Raw genomic sequence first — 15,308 nt, forward strand, 5'->3', positions numbered from 1 at the left:
CTTTTGGAGTAAAAGCATCTATTGTAGTTATCCTACGTCTTTCTCTCTATCTTATGTTGAATATAGAGGACAGAGGACTTGCCTCATTAATTTACGAGTTTTCAGATTGAGAGAAAATCAGCGGAGCTGCAATTGAAGTGCTACACCCAAGAAAACTCATCCACATCTGGAACTCATATACCTAAGATGGAATCTCTGATGGAATGAGACTTTATGGGTGGAGGCCTGGGACACAGATGATTATATTTAGCGTGTGAGCAGAATAAGAGCTGTTTCGATGACAAGGAACACTGTGGTAGGCTATATTTTTCATAATGGTCATAGCAATATCTCAGTCCAACCTACTCTTCCAGAATCTTGCCTCTCTTCTATAGGAGGTGGGGACCTTTGGAGATCATAATTAATAAATAGAATGTAGCTGCTTTCGGTTCTGGTGGCGGCAGGACTGAGCCAGCGATGCCCTCCCTTCACTCTCCGCGCCCGCTCTCGGGCTGTCCGCCCGCTCCGCTGCCCTCCCGGCCACCATGACGGAACAAGCCACCTCCTTCGCCAAGGACTTCCTGGCCGGAGGCATCACCGCCGCTATGTCCAGGACAGCCATGGCATCGATCAAGCGGGTCCAGCTGCAGCTGCAGGTGCCGGTCAGCATGCCGGTCGCCGCCGAGCAGCAGTGCAAGGGCATGGTGGACTGCATCGTCCGCATCCCCAAGGATCAGGGCGTGCTGTCCTTCTAGAGGGGCAACCTGGCCAATGTCATCCGCTCCTTCCCCACGCAAGTCCTCAATTTCGCCTTCAAGGATAAGTACAAGCAGATCTTCCTAGGGGGCGTGGACAAGCACATGCAGTTCTGGAGGTACTTTGCGGGCAACCTGGCCTCTGGCAGCGTGGCAGTCGTGTATCCCCTGGATTTCACCAGAATCCGCCTGGCAGCCGACGTGGAAAAGTCGGGCACGGAGAGCGAGTTCCGAGGCCTGGGAGACTGCCTGGTGAAGATCCCCAAGTCCGACGGCATCCGGGGCCTGTACCAGGGCTTCAGCGTCTCCGTGCAGGGCATCATCATCTACCAGGCCGCCTGCTTGGGGTGTACGATACGGCCAAGGGCATGCTCCCCGACCTCAAGAACACGCACATCCTGGTGAGCTGGATGATCGCGCAGACCGTGACTGCCATGGCTGGCGTGGTGTCCTACCCCTTCGACACAGTGCGGAGGCAGATGATGACGCAGTTTGGGCGCAAAGGAGCTGACGTCATGTACACGGGCACCGCAGACTGTTGGAGGAAGATCTTCAGAGACGAGGCGGCCAAGGCCTTTTTCAAGGGTGCGTGGTCCAACGTCCTCAGAGGCATGGGGGTGGGGGCGGGTTTCGTGCTGGTCCTGTATGACGAGCTGAAGAAGGTAAGCTAAGGGCCTTGGCATCCTCCACACACACCAAGGGAACCAAGAGAACCACGTAGAATCCTCAAGTGTGCAAACCATCGACGTTCGAGAAATTTCAGTCGGAATTGTCAGCCGGACCCTGCCTGTAGATGGCCAGGGAAGGCTCTAGAAAAGGGGCGCATTGGCCGGGCGTGGTGGCGGGCGCCTGTAGTCCCAGCTACTCACTCGGGAGGCTGAGGCAGGAGAATGGCGTGAACCCGGGAGGCGGACCTTGCAGTGAGCCAAGATTGCGACACTGCACTCCAGCCTGGGCAACAGAGCGAGACTCCATCTAAAAAAAAAAAAAAAAAGAAAAGAAAAAGAAAAAGAAAAAAAATAAGAAAAATAAGAAAAGAAAAGAGAAAAGAAAAGGAGCACATTATGATCCAGCCATCGGTACTGGATTCCATGTCTTGATCACTGGGGGAAGGGAACCAGGGTGTCCTTGTGGGCCCACGGGCGAGGCACTCCAGTACTCAGACCTAGAGTCCAGATGCTTGTAGGACCCAAGTCATGTTTAATTATTCATTTAAAACAAAAGAATCATGTTCCCCATTTGTACTTAAGCACTAGCCCCTCTTTTGCACAGCTGAGTACTTGCAATTATGTTCTATGTTGGGCACCCTGCTGCGAAACAATAAAATAAACACAGGATGCGAGGGGGGAGAATAAATAAATAAATAAAATGTAGCAGAAGTGAGACTAAGTAATATATTAGAACAGCTTAGAAAGACACTGCAACTTCCTCTTGGCTTTTTTTTTAGGACGCTTGCCTTTTAGAACTCAGACGTCATGTTATGAAGAGGCCGAGGCTACATGAAGAAATCATGTTAACATATTTAGGCACATAGGTCTAGCTAAGGACCCTGCTGACGGCCAGCATCAACTACCAGGTATGTGAGCGAACAAACTGTGGTGATTTAACCTCCAGTTTCAGAGTAACCCTAAGTAATGCTAAGTACAACAAAGACAAGCTGTTCCTGCAAAGCCCTGCTCAAATAGCAAATTGACGACCATAATAATACTGTTATTTTTAAAAACAGTATTATTGTATCAGTTTATCAACATGGAAAAGCTTTAAATACATAATCTTAAATAAAAAGTAATTTTCTGAAGAATATATACGTTATGATAGCGTTAATATATAACATAATACATTGGAACTGAAGTCTAAATAATTTTGATTAATAAATTTAAAATATCAATACGCTTTAAAATATTTATTACTTTTTATCAAGTTGAAGAGTTTAAAGCAGAAGTCAAGCTCTTATCACAAGTGGTCTTCTTTACTGGGTAAATGCATTTATTAATTACTTTTAAAAATTTATCAAAAACAGGTATAAATAGGTGTTAAATATTTAAGCCACTACAGAATAGATTTTGTTTAACAAGAAAACCTTTGAAGATGAGGTGTTGGAAGAAACACAGAACAAGCAAAATGCAGGAAATGCAAATCAGTCAGTAAATTATTACAGCAAGAATGCATAGTGATTAAAAAAATAAGGTTAGCCTCATACATACACATGCATTTTACATATAGCAAGGACAATAAATGTAAGTTAAATATAATTCTTTAAAAACACGAATTGGATTAAATAATGCTTAAAAATTGTTATAAATGATAAAAATGTATAAGACAATCAAAAAAACCCACAAAAACTGAAAATACAGGAATAGAAGTAGACAAATTAGACAATTACTAATAAAAAATTGAAGCAATATTAATATCAGATAATAATTCAGTGCAAAAGGAATTCAATGGAATATCAGGGGGAATAATTGTTCAAGGACAAGTATTTACCTGTAGCTCCTTGGAAACATAACTTAATACAGTTTTGAAATTTATAGGCAAAGAGTGTTAGAACTATGAAAAGAGAGACTAAAGATGTAAATGTATTTTCTGGGTGATGTAGTTCAAAACTGATTGTTTTTGTACTTATGATAAAATAATTCAGATAGAGATTTCTTGAGTGATTTTTTACACAATAAAATATTCTCTTGGTAAGTTTCTGGTCATCTATCCCCTACTATCACCTGTTTTTACAGCTACACTATAAAAATTTTAAGTTTCAACTTTGAAATTGAATTGCCAGAACAATTAATTATGATGTTGAATGACCGAATCTACGAACATTTGTTTCACAGCAGTGGGATCTGTCTTAAATATAGAAAGACTTGAGATATCAATTGTAAATAAAAGTATAAAACATAAATATATATTAATTTTAAACATATTTATAATCAACATAGTGTAAACTATTTGTATTTAAACATTTTATAAAATATGAAAATGCAAAGAGAGGTTTTTTAAGTGTTTGACAATCCCATATTTATTAATTAAAATCGGGTAAACAACTATAAATGTAGATAACCTTCAATAAATTTATTTTATCACTTTTTAAAACTTTCTGCATAATAATAGTGGGACATTCTTGATAAAAACAAACATCAATTTCAGGAACACTAAATAAATTATATCAAATGGAATTAATATGCATGATGATTTACTGTAATTTAACTCAAATAGAAAGATTGAAAACTACTCAAGTCACAGATAAAATTAATTTTAACTGTATCTTTGGGGTATACTAAAACTCACTCCTATCATCAGAAAAGGAAATCCATGAAGAAAGCAGAAATTTTCTACAGAACAAAAGTTATAGCATATGTTAAACTGGAGAAAGTTACATAAATTGTCAATATTCTTCTGGCACTAAATGGCACTAAAAGGGTACTTTGAAAATGAAATTTAAATGTAAAAAAAGAATAAAACCATCTTCTCTCTACCTATGGCATTTTACCATTTTCCATTCACAATGGGTAATACCTGAGGAAGAGTTCTGAGGTGGCAGCATACTTGTACACCTGCTTTGCTAGAATTGAATTGCTTAAGTGCTAATTTGCTGGCAATTTCACTGCAACAGCAGGTAGTTCATTTTTAACTGCATTTAGGGTTTTGAATGCTCATAGTGACACAGAATTCAGTCTATAAGCCATTCCATGAGAAACTGTTTAAGATTAATACTTAAAACTGTTAATTTCTGCAGTCACTGGGCCTTGTACATAAAATCATTGCTTTGTTAAGGTAAATGCAGATGTTTGTAAACTCATCTTTTAAATAAGTGTATTTTTGAGAAAAAATTTCAATTTAACAAATATTTACTGAGTACAACTTGTATAGAGAATTAAGCAAATCAAAGAAACATCGGGTATGATTATCATAGCAGTTTCTGAACATATAGTCCAATAAATATAGTGGATGTGTGTGTGTGCATGTATATATGTAGTGTGTGTGTATGCATAGATACATATATAAATATATATACACATATTTATATTTATATATGCATATATAAACATATATACACATATATGCACATATAAACATATATACATATTTATATATGCATATATAAACATATACACACATACACACGTATATATGTATGTGTGTATATATAGTGGATGTGTGTATATATGCATATACACATATACATGTATATACGTATATATACATGTGTATATATGTATATATGTATATGTGTGTGTATATATGTATGTGTGGATATACATATATTTATACACATGTATTTCACCCTCATGCTAACCTTTATCAAAAAATTCATAACCAAAGTAACCACAGATGCTCTCTTCTGTCTCCAAACTACATCTTTTCTGTTTTGCGGTATAAATTACTAATATTAAGCATGAATTGAAATTACTAGCATTCACTTGAAAAAATGAACTTAAATCATCACAGGCTGGTTTTGTAGATCTCTTTAGATATAAAAATGGAAAGTTCTAGATTTAGAAAATCTGTAGGATATAATTACATTTTAGTGTTCTTATAAGTCTTGATTTCTCCTTTCTGGGACATCCAGAATGTTGACTTTGATAATTATTTAGCAGAGTCAAGATAGATACAACTCATATATTATAGCAACAATTTATGAAGCTACTTTGTCTCTGAAACCATTTTTAATAATGTATATGATATACTTAACGCTTGGCCTGAAAGAAAATGTCATAAAATATATTCTTTTATTTTACATGTCTTCATTTTAAATCCCTTTTTGAATCATTTTCCCCTAACCATTGTATAGACATCTCAGAACTTGCATTTTGGGCACTTTGTTCCCCTTCTTTGATATCATTAAAAATACTAAAAGCAAATTCACTTCAGAAAACTTGCATTACTTTTTTTTTTTTTTAATCATCTCATGCTCTCACCTCTTGTATATTTTTCTTCTAAATTGTTTGAAATTTGTCTCCCATATTTTCTGGCTATACTTTTGATAATAATAAAACTTTATCTGCATAGTTACCCCAAACCATATTAAATGCATAGGTCAATTACCTTCCTACAAAAATAATTACCTCATACTTATGTTGCTGGGTTTAGTGAAGTTTGAATTAACTTCAGATTATTCCTTTTGTCACAGTGATTTGTATGGGTTTAAATTTGTCTTTTTCGAAGAAAGTTAGTTTCCTTATTTTATATTACACATATCCATAGGAGAAAATGTAGCAAATCCAGAAAAACTGAATAAAGAACATAAACTATGCATGGTCCAACTACCTGGAACCATACCTTTTTAGAGTTTGGTATAGATGATACCAGTTTTACGTGTGTGTGTGCATACATTTAATGTGCTACTTTATTGTGTTTTAAGTATGTTTACATAATTCATAATATTTTAAATACTGGTTTTAAATATAGATTTGTCTATAATAGTAAAGATGTTTTTTCATAAAAATGCAGAAAAAACAGAAATGTGTAAAATTAATAGTAACCTCTCCTTTAGATCGATGAGCAAATTACTTAATATTTTTTATGTAATTAGCATTGCATAAAATAGTGAGATCAATATTTTAATTGCCAAAAAGCATAAATATAAATTATATATATTTGTATGTGTATATATGTGTGTATGTACATATATATCCACACATGTGTATAATCTATATACTATATTATATATTATTATATTGAGTCACCTGAGTCATTTTTTCTTTATTTCCATTTGTTTTCCTTTTATTATTTTTCAATGGGAAAGGTTAATAAACTACCTAATAGCAATCACTATTGGTCATCAAATAATTCTTCCCATACTCTTCCATCTATTTCTCATCAGTCTTTTTTCTGAAATATATTTAAAAATCAGTATATAGAGTGTGACCTTAAATAGTAAACATAAGAATAAAAATATATGAAATATTTTTAAATGAGTTAAATTCAATTTTTTTTTTCATTTTCATTTTCCCTCAAACATTCTCCTTCTACAAAAGCTGGTAAGACCTCAAGCTGTGCTCCTATTTGTAATGGTAAGCATCATTTTGGTGGCCATGTGGCTGCACAGCATGAGGTGGCTATGATGAACCCTGATGAAAAACGACAGGTGCAAAATGAGAAAAGTTTGCACACAACAAGTTTGGCTTTATAAGGGCTTCAGGTTTACCATCATCAGAGAACCTTGATCTGCTGTGGTTTAAAACAGGGAAGGGAACCACCTGTTTTGCCTCAAGCAATAATTAAGATCAAACAAAATATGTTCTGAAACAGTAAGACATGACAAAGGATAGTGAAAGGGTTTTTCAGCAATGGCAATAGAAGTTACTTTCTCCAAAGAGTTGGGTTATTACCAAGTAAAGCACAATGGTAATAACCCAAAGGCAAACTAGAGTGAAGAAAAGCAGATATATGCAGGTGGAGGAACAATATTTGCATTTCCATAGATAAATACTTTTAAACATACAGAAAAAATGAAGGGACACAGAACTCATAGTAATGATTTGGGATATTTCCTTTGGCCAACATATCTCCTCAGTTTCTAGGGCACACACTGAGATTCAGGAGAAGCCTGAAGAAGAGCATATTTATAAAATAACTATCTACAACTGACATCTACTTGTAAAGGATTAATATATTTTTCATAAACATGAGAGATACATCCATTCATAAAACTCTTTAGTACAACTTGGATATGATAGTTGCTTATTCATAGGATGAAGAGGCAATGACTGGAATACACAATGTAAATGACTCACACATAGGCACCATCACCCCCAAGTAAAAAAGCAATTTGTGAAAAACAAGAAAAACTCTTGTTTTTGTCAGGGCCAGAGAAGTATAGTTGATGGTAATTTGTAATCAGAAAACACAGCAAACTGCTTGATTTAAAAAAATCAATCCCAAACTTCTGTCTTTTTTACAGATTCTAAACAACTATGTTAACTAGACCTAAAAAACTATAGGTATATGTGCATAATCAAATTGAGTCTTACCGAAATCTAGATCTGATGGCTTCCAACACCAACATTTATAAATATATCCCCAGTGCAGGCCGGGCATGGTGGCTCATGCCTATAATCCCAGCACTTTGGGAGCCCGATCTTGGTGGATCACTTGAGGTCAGGAGTTTGAGCCCAGCCTGGCCAACATGGTGAAACCTCATCTTTACTAAAAATACAAAAATTAGCCAGGCGTGGTGTTGCATGCCTGTAGTCCCAGCTACTTGGGAGGCTGAGGCAGGAGAATCGCTTGAACCTGGGAGGCGGAGGTTGCTGTGACCCCAGATGGTGCCACTGCACTCCAGCCTGAGCGACCAGAGTGAGACCATGTCTCAAAAAAGAATTTATCTATCTATCTATATCTATATCTCCAATGTGAAGCAATAATCATATTCTTGTTTCGTAGAAAATAAAAATCATAAAATATCTGCATGAAATAAAAATGCCTATTGTCTATTTGCATAAAGTATAATGGCAAATTAGTACTTCCAAAAATTAAATTAAATTAAATGTAAATATTTTAATATAGTTTGAAAGTATAAAATAAAAATATAATTTTCTTGTAATTCAATTCCTACAAGATGGCATTCTAAGTATTTGGAGGATACTTTCATTTTGATATTTTCACATGAACATGAGTTACATTCTATAAAGCATTCATAAGAGTGCCTGGCACATCATAAAGACTCTATAGTAATTAGTTATATACAAATAAAATTATTTTCATAATCAGGAGATACATAAAATGTTGTGACATGCGCTTTTTAAACTTTGCATTTTATTGTATAATAAAAAGAAAATGTATATAATGTATACATACAAAATGATAAAATAATGAAATGAGTTTCACACTAAGATACCCTACCCTATTTAATAGATATAAACACTGTTGTGTTTTCTTGTAAATCCTTCCACAAAATATCCCTTACATATGTATTCTTATGTGTGTATGTGTATGTATACGTGTGTGTATGCATATATTATACTTAGTATTTTTAAATAAATGGCTATAAATTAAAAGCACTGTAGTTTTACTAATCAATATGTCTTTTGATTGATATATATTTGAAACTCTCTATTAAATAGTAATAGAGGGGCCGGGTACGGTGGCTCACGCCTGTAATCCCAGCACCTTGGGAGGCCGAGGCGGGTGGTTCACCTGAGGTCAGGAGTTTGAGACCAGCTTGGCCGACATGGTGAAACCTCATCTCTACTAAAAATGCAAAAAAATTAGCCAGGTATGGTGGCAGGCGCCTGTAATCCCAGCTACTCAATAGGCTGAGTCACGAGAATCGCTTGAATCCTGGAGGATGAGGTTGCAGTGAGCCAAGATTGCACCATTGCTCTCCAGCATGGCCAACAAGAGAGAAACTCCATGTCAAAAAATATATATATATATATATATAATAGAAGGGAAATCATACTCTATAAGAGATATCATTAAAAAGATAAAAGCCCCTGGATATAACTTCATATTTAGGGATCAAATACTTAATTATCTTCTTCAGAATTCAAAAAGAAGACTCTAATGTTTTCTATCAACATTTCTATTCAACTAGAGTAACTAAATTGTATAACAGAAAAAGAAATAAAAGTACAAAATTGGAACCTCCAAAATAAAGCTGTCATTATTCCTTAATGACATAATTGTGTACATAGAAAGCCCAAAGTACTCTAGAAAAAAATAAGAGTGTTGATTAATAAATTCCGCAAGATTCTTGGATGCCAGGAAAATGTATTAAATCAGTTGAATCATCTACGTAATTGACAAACTTTTATTTAAGGAATAAGATAATATGTATTTTCACCTTTGTGGCCAATACGGCCTGTCACTACTCAACTTCGCAATTATAGTCCTTCGATTTGTGTTCCATACACTGTTCCATGTCATAATCTTGCTACAAGCCTCTGCTGCTCTGAACATGTGGTACTAGCATGGTACTGTGTTCCATTCACATATTTCACAACCATCTCTAGTTGACATTCAAACAGTTTTGTTTGACTTACAATATAATTCCATCTGCAACATACATTTAGATATCCATTAATAGTCTGGCCAACTGATAGTACTTTTTTCCACTTGCTAGTAATAATTCTGAGTTTTCTGTTGGTTTTTTGACTTTTTTTCCCCAATAAATGTAATAGATTCTAGGCAGGTAAGATATAACTGCCCTCTTGAAACAAGTAGTCCTGCCTATCAATTACTCATCAGTAGAAAAGCATATGTTTACTGAAAAGAGATACCCAGTAAGGTAGCCTCCTTATTCGAGGCTGGAATAGCATAGAACAGATCCACTTAGTTTCTAAGCTTCTGCCTGATTTTACAAGCATATTTTAAGAAAATGATCTAATGATTTGTACACTGAATAGGAATATCAACCCAGTTTTAAATAGTAATAGCTAACCTTTCTTAATATTGTTGAACACTTGTAAGAAACTGATTCCAGAAGGTACAATCAACTAATACTTTATTTGCAGTACTTCAGGACCATGAAACACTAATTTCCATGCATATACATTAGTCATCTCAGGGAAAAATATTAGGTCACCCAGAGCAGGTTCTAATTTCTATCTTTACATACTATTTTACTTGACAAGAAAACATCAGCAAAAACTGTGTGAAGCATGCTAAATAAACTCAGTTTCACCTTATTTAAGAGAATGACATTTAAGTAGTACTAGAAATCCATTCTGTTAATAGAAAAAAATGGAGAATTTTGATTACAAGTAAAGGCATGTAAGACATGGCCTGATAATCATTGATGACTATATTAACACATATTAGCAGTAACAGCTCAATCTAATATCTTAGATACAGAGATTTTAATAACTTTTTCCTCAAAATAATACAAAGCTGAATATTTATATTTCTAGTTTTTACTAAATAGGGATGCATTCACTGGACTTTGCCTGACCCTATAGTCCCAGCACTATTTTTTTTCCACATAGTAGAATCCACTTAATCTTAAGTGTAGATTCAGTGTGTCTACATTTCTAAGGTTAATATTCACCTCAGGAAAAAAAAAAAAAGGAATGAAGGAGTTGTGATATATTGTTCTGAAACTTTTTCCCTTCTGTCCTTTATAACTCTTCAGAATGAATATTTTTGTTTAGTTCGTATGACATCGTGTCTATTAGGGTCCTCAATCTTGTTGAATAACTATTGTTCCTACTGCTAAAATCCATATTCTAGTAACTTTCGTGGCACTCAATCTACCTGTATCTAGGACCTTGTCTTCTTAGCGGTCTGATCTCCTAGAAGCCCTGTTTGAGAAGAGAAGCCATTCTAGATACATCTATCCAAGGTCCTGAGTTCGACTATAGATCTAGGTTTTGAAATCTGACCTCTCTTTTCTCTGAAAAAAGAAAAAAAAAAAACACACACAGAAAGTCTAATGTCAGTTCCAAGCTTCAAAATATACATGATATTTGATGGCATCATAAATTATAATAATAGATGTCTTGATTTAAATAAGCACATTATATCGTATAAACATCTTAATGGTGATAAGATAAAAATATATCATGAAAGTAATGATAAAATTATTTTTAAAACCTGATGCTTATTTATGTCATAATCTATCCATCCTCCTGATATAAAAAAGTATCATTCAGAAATTATCTGTTTTGTCTTACCAAGACGTAATATTACTTAAAATGCTAAATACAAGTACTTTCGTTAACAATATTGATTGAGAGAAAAATCATTTTTATGATCATAAACTGAATTATTAAACAATATACAAAGATTTAATTTCAATATTTTGAGGGGTGTCCAGGAACTCAAATGACAGGAGCACAATATTTCTAACTACAAGCTCTACAAATAATATATTTTATTGAAGAAAAAAACATGCTTTCCTTTTTCCTGTCTACAATATTTGAATGCCAGTTGAGGATTCTCAGACGCTTTTAAATGTTTTGTAAGTAATTATGCCTCTCCTTTAGAATTGTTTATATTTTGTAAGTAATTATGCCTCTCCTTTAGAATTGTTTATATTGGTCCATCTTACACCTTTTTGAGTAGATGACAATAAATTTAGCTATTTCCTATATAAATAGTAAACAATTCTCAAACTTCTAGGATGTGGATAATTAAACATATTTTGCAAATTGCAACCTTCTCAGCATAATGGAGTTTCTTTAGTCTGGCACAAAGTAATTATTTAGCTTTTAGAATAGCAATTTAAAAACAATTTAAAAATAAAACACACAATAATGATAAAGACTACTATTGCATAGTTAATTATTTAATTAAGTATAATACTTTAATTATATCATTTTAATTTTATAACACTTATTTAGCTATGTTAGTCATATTATATAATTTAATTAACCTAATTAGTATATGATTATCATGATCATCAGTAAGCATCAGCAGAAGTAACTATAGAACTACAGAAAAACATATTGTTCTGGGAGTGATAGGTCAAATTAACTATAGACCTAGAAGGTAATATGTTCACAGAAGCTTAAAGCTTTGGTAAGGATATTCTATATTAAGATCAGCTTGTCTCTTCCCCAAGCCTCCATAGAGTGTGCTGACAGTTTAGACTTAACCTAACCAATTGAGACAGCAACTGCAATTGAAACAATAGGTGCAAACCTAGGAAACATTAAAGAGTCTTCAGTGGACATTAGATAGATAACACCGTTTAAACTAGGATATCACCCAGTATTTTTCCACTTAGATTACAACAAATCTGTGTACATCACCTCACACTTGAAATTATTTCATTGATCTCCACAATATGGCTTAGGTTTTATTTTACAATTGCAATTATTGTGAGCCATTTACACCATTATTTCTTGCTTTTGTTCATTTTATTAATACCACTTTCAGATTATGTTTTTGCTGCTTTTAAATTTTAATCATTTAATGTTTAAACATTTTAAATGTTATACCATCTTTTCGTTCATTTTCAGTTGTCTATTGTAATCAAAATATTTAAAGTTTAAATATTTTTCTGAGTAAAGATTTGTTCAGATTTCATATACGTAACAATTTTTTCACTTTAAAAAATGTATTGTAGTTGCATGCTTTTGAACTTTCATCTGTGACCCCAATATCATTGAAGAAGAAAAATTTTAAATAAAACTCAAAATGACCTTTTCTCTTTCTTAGTTTGTCTTATTAAGTTAAATTTTAATCATTTTATATTCAGACGTGTTTATTTTTCCCTTTAAAATTAGTTAAGATTTAATTGTAATGTAAATGCATTAGAAAAATAATATTGTGTAGTTGGTGGAATAGAAACCAGAGGAATTTACTGTGATAAAAAATAGTTTGTCAGTCGTTCCCAACTCATCTTTATGGATCAATTACTGAATCAATAATAGGCTTGTAAAAAAGAAATGGTATGTATGTACTGTACTGAGTATAGAAGATAGATGGTAGAGACATTCTATGCTGTCCTAATTTATCAATAGATAATATGCCCACAAGAATAAAATACTCTACCTCAAGCTAGATATGATAGAATAAGTATGAGATATTCTTACCCAATGATTTTGACTACAATTGGGTTCCCTATTATATGAGTGTTGTTTATAAAGAGAGAGTTAAGGTAAGGTAGGCTTTCACCCGTCAAGCAAATAATGAATCATGGCAAAGTAGCCTCGCAGTGAATTTGCTTCTTATTGACCTTATAGTCTACTTACCCACAAGCATCATCATAAGTATGGCTCTCTGTTCATCTTTGGATGAGGAACACTTACTTTCTTCCCCAAGTTACGTATCAGAATTCTGCTTTTAACTCTCTTTAGCTTATATATTAGTAGTGAATAGATGACTAATTATCATTAGATCAAATACTCTATTTTTCTTTGAGAGATAGCATGGCAGTGACTTGTTAGTAGTAAGGTTGCCCCCCAAAAAAGAATATGAATTCCTCTTCACAGTCATAAAACAATTCTCAGAATTTTTTATAGTATTTGACATTTTTAGGTGTTTTTAGTTGTGAGGAATGAGGCTTGTCAGCTTAGTATGCCATGATGTTGAAAAATTCAGTACGTTTAAATGATTTTTCTATGACTTTAGGGCCCACCTCCAGGAAGAATGCTAGCTGTTTAGTACTCATTTCTTATCAACATTCACATTGTGTACTAGTCTATAGTGACTAATCTGTCCTATATCTTCCTCCTTGAAAGATTTATAAACTTTGGAAAATTTTCACTTCAATAGTTCAAAGCTTTTAACTGCCCTCGAACTCTGACAGTTTCAAGTCAACAGAGACACACAGTTGAAATCTGTAGACCCAGGGTCCACTTCTTTAATGTGTTGTCATAGTGTTCCATCTGTATAGGTTTCCCCACAAATTTACCACTTAAAAAAGAAACAACAAACTCATCAAAATCTCATAGTATGCATGGTTTTTCCACTTATTCACCTCTCTCATTGAATATCAATTAGTGTACCCAAGGCATATATAAGTTGGACATCTGAAAAATTACACCTAGGGTCAAATAGAAAACAGTGTGAATATGTTTTTCTGCATGTAAAATGAAAAACATCAAGCCAATAATAATACAGGCAAAAATAATTATGATATTTCACCATTGCTGAAATATGACAGTGAACTACTTCTTTCTTTGGTCGTACCATAGGAAAATGTATGGTCATATACTTTAAATCATAAACATAAGAACATAGTATAGGATTACTTATAGGTAAAAGCTTAGAAGGTAAACACTATTTCTGTCTTAAGTCGTTTCTTCCCTTCTTGCTCCCTCCCTCCCTTCCTCTCTCCCTTTCCTTCCTTCCTTCCTTCCTTCCTTCCTTCCTTCCTTCCTTCCTTCCTTCCTTCCTTCCTTCCTTCCTTCCTTCCTTCCTTCCTCCCTCCCTCCCTCCCTCCCTTCCTCCCTCCCTTCCTCCCTCCTTCCCTCCCTCTTTGTCTGCCTCCACACTCCCTCCCTTCCTTCCTTCCATCTTGCCTTACTTCCTTCCTTTTTTTTCTTCCTTATAATTATTTTAAAGATGCCTGTATTCTAAAACCAATGAAGGAATTCAACTTGTAAGAAAGCTTAACAGAGATTTATGGGTAATCTAATATGTACTATGCCAAGTAGCAGCAATAAGAAGGCAGATAGTATTCTATTCTTCAATGCTTTTGCAGTTACCTGAGGAGATATATGTAAGTTAAAAAAATACATTACAGTGGGATAGATATAGCAAAAGAAAAATTTCAAGCTGAAGTATCACTATGGAGAAGAGAGTAATAAAGTGATTGAGGGCTTCACAAAAGATATTTTCAAATAAAGTGATATTTCATCATGATTTGGCAGAAAATATAGAAGGTTTCCAGGTTGACAGGCATACTGAAGAATATGCAGGCAGAAAAATCAGAGGTAAGGTATTGTATAATAGCCAGGTTCCATCAGAGAAGTCTGTGTCAGTCCATTAAAAACCTAAGTGGTCTTCAGAATTAGAAACACCTGGAAATCTGAAAAAATGTGAATGTCACTTATTTACCCCAGGCTTATACAGCAAAACAGAATCTTTCTGTTTGTTTTCTTTTCTTTCTTTTTTTTTTTTTTTTTTTTTTAGACAGCAAGGAGTGTAGCTGGGGATCTGCATTTAAACAAATTTCTAAAATGATTG

General features: G+C 34.2%; 1 pseudogene; it reads left to right on the plus strand.

The window, feature by feature from the left end:
- Window positions 1–509: 509 nt before the first annotated feature.
- LOC105485632 (ADP/ATP translocase 3-like) overlaps window positions 510–15,308 on the plus strand; it is a 64,928-nt pseudogene continuing 50,129 nt past the window's right edge.

The sequence above is a fragment of the Macaca nemestrina genome, chromosome 14, assembly GCF_043159975.1.
Source record: "Macaca nemestrina isolate mMacNem1 chromosome 14, mMacNem.hap1, whole genome shotgun sequence".
Lineage (NCBI taxonomy): Eukaryota > Metazoa > Chordata > Mammalia > Primates > Cercopithecidae > Macaca > Macaca nemestrina.